Source organism: Trichosurus vulpecula, chromosome 6 (genome assembly GCF_011100635.1).
Source record: "Trichosurus vulpecula isolate mTriVul1 chromosome 6, mTriVul1.pri, whole genome shotgun sequence".
Lineage (NCBI taxonomy): Eukaryota > Metazoa > Chordata > Mammalia > Diprotodontia > Phalangeridae > Trichosurus > Trichosurus vulpecula.
Genome location: NC_050578.1, coordinates 81,224,942 through 81,230,941, shown reverse-complemented (window position 1 = coordinate 81,230,941; position 6,000 = coordinate 81,224,942).

Genomic DNA, 6,000 nt, shown 5'->3' with positions numbered 1-6,000 from the left:
TGGCTTTGGGAAGAAAGACCATGTGAGACAGGGGTAAAGGAAGAAAAAGTGGGGGAAGACATCTGGGTGAGACGAAATGAAGAGGAAAGAAGAGGGTGCTCTTGGTGAATGGCTTCCATTTTTTCAGTGAAATTGGAGTCAAGGTTCTCAGCTGATATGGGGTGGAATATTTAGGGAAGAGAAAGCAATCATCATGATGGATTAGAAAAGACTTCACAGAAGAGATGCCAGCAGAGCTGAAACAGGAAGGAAGGTAAGAAAGCTATGATAAAAAGGATCTCAAGATGTCAGACCTAGAGGTGGATGAGACCTTAGAGTTCATCTAGCCCAGCCCCCTCAGCAAGAGTGTGCTTGGTCAGACAGGGTTAGGTAACCTTGGCAAGGTTCTTTTGGTAGCTAGGTGGAAGGCAGGCAATCAGAGAGCATAATTAAAGAATTCTGGTTTTACTTCTAAAGTCAGGGTTGATCATGTCCTTTAAGCCCAGAGACCATAGGTGTTCCCACATCGATGCTGGCATGAGACCAGATTTGGATTAAGTCAGTTGGTGACCAAGAAGTCAAAATAAGTTTGTGTTTCCCACTTTCTTGTGTTTTTCAAGGACCAAGACTCAGTGAACACTTTTAAGACAATAATGATTATAAAAACAACAATTAGCGTTTCTACAATGCTCTGAGGTTTACAAAGCATTTTACAAATATTAACTCATTTGATCTTCACAACAACCCTGGGAAGTGCATGCTGATAATAGCACACCCCCTCCCCACTCCATCTCCACCCACCAATAAAAGGATAACCATTCTAGTTCATCAAAAGAGAGGCCAACTTCAGTGTTCCATGATTCTTTGCCAAACCAAAATTTAGTGGATAGACAAAAGGGGCCATCTGCCTCTCCACCATTTTCTTCACTTGGGCTTTAAAGTGGGAAGACTATTCTGAACTGCAGCTGAAGAGTCAGGTGGGAGGAACAGTGGTTGCCTTATCCCTTTCCTAGCCCTAGAGAGCCATGAGCACATGTTCTACCTAGACAAACCTGTGCCTGGGAAGGGATGACATCCTTTTTTTTTTCCAACATCTCCTCCAACTGAGTAACTAAACAGCAACCTCAAGTTATATAAGTCTGGGTGACCTTGTGAGTTTCACAAAGTCACACAGTCCTGGGAGGCCAGCCAGGCAGTATCTACCATGTTCACTGGAGTAGTTGTCTATAGTTTTGTTTGTCCAAGAAGCAGCCTGGTGGAATGACAGCTGTATGTGTATTAATAAACTCCTCTTAAACTTTCTCTTCCTGAATTTCTGTTCTTTATTCAGGGCAAAGGCTCAAATGTAGAATTTTCCTTTAACTATCTGGCAAGCCAAACCAGGAGACTTTTTTGAGGGCCCTTCACCCATAACTATCACTGAGAACAAGCGTGCCTCAAGCCCACAACCAAGCATTTAGGCCTTTGCCTGATCATGGATTGGAGAGGATTCCTCTGGCTGTTAGTCAGCATGAAGGGCTTGAAGAATTTAATTCCTTCAAACCCAGGAAGGATAAAGAGAAATAAGTCCCAATAAGAATGCAATAAGAAATAAGAACCCAAACTGGTTCTTTCTCATTTGTGCATTAAAAAAAGGAATGGTGGATGTGGAAAAGCATAGTTGGTGAGTCTGAGTCTTCACTCAATATTAAGTTGCTCAGGATCAGAAAGGATAAAGGGGTGATAATACAAATATGGAGCTAGCACAGAGTACACCTCCTGTTGATTCCCCATGGGAGCAAGTTGTTAAAAGCTTAGGAAAAGGAAAAACACTGTTAGCTCGACAGGGAATGTCCAGCTTGGTTACCAGAAGATGGTAACCAAGATTTGTAATTGTGGGGAACAAATTTGTCCAGATAAATAGGTGACTTTTGATTATTGTCAACTATGCATGCTAAAACCAAACTTGAAAAATCTAGAGCCAGAGAGAGAGAGAAAGGGGGTGGAGAGGGAGAGAGGAAAGGAGGGAAGGAGGGAGGGGGAGGGGGAGAGGGGGGGAGAGAGAGAGAGAGAGAGAGAGAGAGAGAGAGAGAGAGAGAGAGAGAGAGAGAGAAAGAGAGAGAGAGAGAGAGAGAGAGAGAGAGAGAGAGAGAGAGAGAGAGAGAGAGAGAGAGAGAGAGAAAGAGAGAGAAGGAGGGGGAGCTTGGCTGTTTGATCAGGCAGGGTCAAGTACCTAGGGGTGTTATACAATCACTGCATGTTCTGATAAGGCTTAAAATCTTAGCCTCCCAATGAATTGTAGTGTAGCAATAAGTTAGGACACTGAATCCAGTTTAAATGGATCTTTCAATACATACTGTAGTTCTCTTATATTTATCATTACCTTCTCTGTGAAAATAAATGACCTGCCCTATACCTTGTACAAGTTGGGTATTGAGTTCCTCTTTTAATTTCTCCTTTTGGAGAAAACCTGAGACTAGAGTCAGTTAGGAACTTTTACTGGAGTAAATATGGTGGGAGTAATGAGCCAACTAATGTGAGAATAGCACATTACACCCCCTGTTGAGAAGGTGGGTACTCCCAGAATTGAACCCAAACAACATATAATCATTCAGGAAAAACCCAAGGATTGGTGTGTAAAGGTCACCAGCATTGGGGCCTTATTTAAAGTGGCTGTTTCTGACCTCTATAATAAGTTTTTATTAAAATTATACCCAGAAATCTTTCCCAATTAATCTTTTTTTTCCCTACAAGATCGAGCCTGTTTAAACTTTTTGATCTCTTATCTTTCAGCTCCAACTTTAATTAATTTCTTTTTTTCTTGCTTTGTCACCTGTGGTGGGCTGAGCCAGACTCAGGTCATTCCCCTGGTAGGCTAGGTCCAAAATGGAATGAAATGGAACACTTGTTCATGTAATAGTTAGCAGGGTTTGGCTTAGATGTAACAAGGGGAGCACACCGAAAGCAGAGAAGGAATATTCATTCAGGATCTAATTTTGATTCAGCTGTGCACAGTTCTCCAGGGTCATCCTGCTAGTCTGAAGTCAGAGGCCTGTGTGAGGAGCTCCAGTACCTTGTACCCTGGCTGTTTTGTATCCAGATACCCAGGAAGCTATAGCAATGACCTGAGTGTTGATTCTCTCCATATTTTCTTTTAATTAGTGTTTTATTTTTCCCCAGTTACATGTAAAAACAATTTTTAACATTTGTTTTTAAAACTTTGAGTTCCAAATTCTCTCCCTTCCTCCATCCCTACCCTTCCCCCATTAAGAAAAGCAATTCAATATAGGTTATACATATGTAGTCATGCAAAACATTTCCATATTAGTCATGTTGTGAAAAAAAACATAGATTAAAAAAACCTCAAGAAAAAGAAAGTTAAAAAAAGTAAACTTCAATCTGTATTCATAACTAGCAGTTCTTTCTCTGGGGATGGATAACATTTTTCATCGTAAGTCCTTCAGAGTTGTCTTGGATCGTTGCATTTCTGAGAATAACTAAGTCATTCACAGCTGATCATTGAACAATATTGCTGTTTCTTTGTATACAGTACATTTCACTTTGCATCAGCTCACTTTAAGTCTTTCCAGGTTTTTCTGAGAGCATTCCACTCATCATTTCTTACAGCACAATAGTATTCCATCATAATCACAGACCACAATTTGTTCAGCCATTCCCCAATGAATGGGCATCTCCTCAATTTCTAATTCTTTGCCATTAGAAGAACTGCTATAAATATTTTTGTACATATAAGTCCTATTCCTTTGTTTTTTAATCTCTTTTTGGATACAGACCTAGTAGTGGTATTGCTAGGTCAAAGGGTATGCATGGTTTTATAGCACTTGGGGCATAGTTCCAAGTTGCTCTACAGAATGGGCTGGATCAATTCACAACTGAGTGTTAATTCCCAAGCCAATTAAAAATCCCAAGGACAATTCAAATACTTGGGGAAGGGAGGATATGGTTGATGGCACACTTTCTCATAACTTTTCATAAAAGTGTAATTAAAAGCCAATTACATTTCACCTCCAACTCTAGTAAGGAAAGTATCTGTGTTTTTAAATATATCCATTTGTAATACCTACCCCCCACCCAATGGGGTGAGGAAAGAACTGTAGCTAGGAGGCTCAGTGGATAGAGGATTGGTCCTGGAATCAAGAAGCCCTGAGTTCAAATCTAATTTCAGATGCTTACTAGCTGTTGTGACATGAGGCAAATCACTTAACCTCTGTTTTTCTCAGTTTTCTCATCTGTAAAAAGGGGATAACAGCACATGCCTCTTAGATTTGTTGTGAGGATCAAATGAGATAATATTCATGAAGTACTTAGCATAGTGCCTGGCACATAACATGTGCTTAATAAATGATTATTTCCTTCCTTTATATGGAATAGAACATAACTCCTGACTGGTCTAGAGGATGCTGAGATTGACACACTTACCTGGATGAGGGACTTATTTTAATTAATTAGTGGTAGACACTCTTTAGAAACACACACGGACACAGGACCTCCTGGGAGTTGGTCAAGAGAGAAAGATTTTGAATGTGAGTTTGGAGCTCTCTGCACTGCAGACATGTATTTATGAAAGACTGCCCCATTGTGTTCCAAATTCTCAAGACCTGTCATAGAGATTGCTGAGAAAGAACCTTCCTCTCACTCTTGATTTAAATGGAGACCTATCCCACTCTTAGCTGAAGAGTTCATTTACTCCTGTACATTTTTTGCATATTTTGATCTGTAGAACTTCTCTATTTTCTCTTTGCAATTTTCCTTGTATAAATGAGTTTATTCATTATATATTCATTATTTTTGACAGTCATTTGTGTAACTAATACTTGGTGGGGAAGGACTGAGGAGGTGATTGTAAGTTAAGGGCTACCCTCTTCCTTAAGAGTCATTAGGGAAGGACTTTTGTTCTGAGCCTATCATATTCCTAAACCAGAAATATTTGAGGGGTGGCGTATTGATATAATTCTAGCCCAGTACCCTCCTTGGAGACCGAAGGAGAGATATCCCAGCGTTGTCAGACCTGGACCTTACCTATTTTTCCTTCCAGCTAACATACTGAAAGCAAAGGTATGGTCCTCATCTACCTCTGCAAAGGTGGGTCAGAACTCACACCATGTCTATACATGCTATCAATAAGGTGCATCATATATTTAGACAACTGATACACACACACAGACACATACACACAGACATCTTACATAGTCAGTTAAAGGCTTTAGTTTCCTCTTCTAAAAGATAAAGTTCCTTCCAGTTCTAACATTCTATTCGCTCTATGCTACATAAGAATTGTCTACCACAAACATTATAAGTCACACAAATCAATCTGTTCACCAGCTCAAGATCACGTCTATATTGTCTTCTTGCTCCAGAATCTCAGCATCCATATTTCAGACACATGTAGAGCTCAGCTCTTCCAACTAGAAACTGCTCTTTCACTGTTAAGGTAACAAGCCAGTGGGACTTCCAACTGCTGCTTTTTGTGCAATGCCTCATAGCAACTAGCAAAGGAGGCATTCCCAAAGTAAATTACTCACTTACTACAAAAAGTTGCAAGAGGCATTCTTCAAAATAAGGTGCAAAACTGTTTAGGTAGAATACACCACTAGGTGACATCCTCCATTCATATTCAGTAATTCAATCTATTCATTAAACACAGCAAACATTTATTAAGTTCCTACCATGGGTAAAGTTCTGAAATAAGAACTGTGAACATGTGTGTATGTATACATACATATATGAAATGTGAATTTCATATATGTATATATGTACATAAATATAGATATGTAAATATCTGTACTTCTATATAGATATCTGTATAAATTTCTATAAATGTAAATTTCATGCACGTGTATATATGTACATACATATATATATAGATATGTGTGTATATAGATAGAAAGATCCCCAACACCAGTCTTTTCTTCCTCTTGTCCTTTTTCATTCTCTTGTCCATCTCATACATCGTTGTTAGAATAATTTTTTTCCAGTAAATAAATAATCTTGCCTACTAATGCATAAATATTGCCCAAGAGC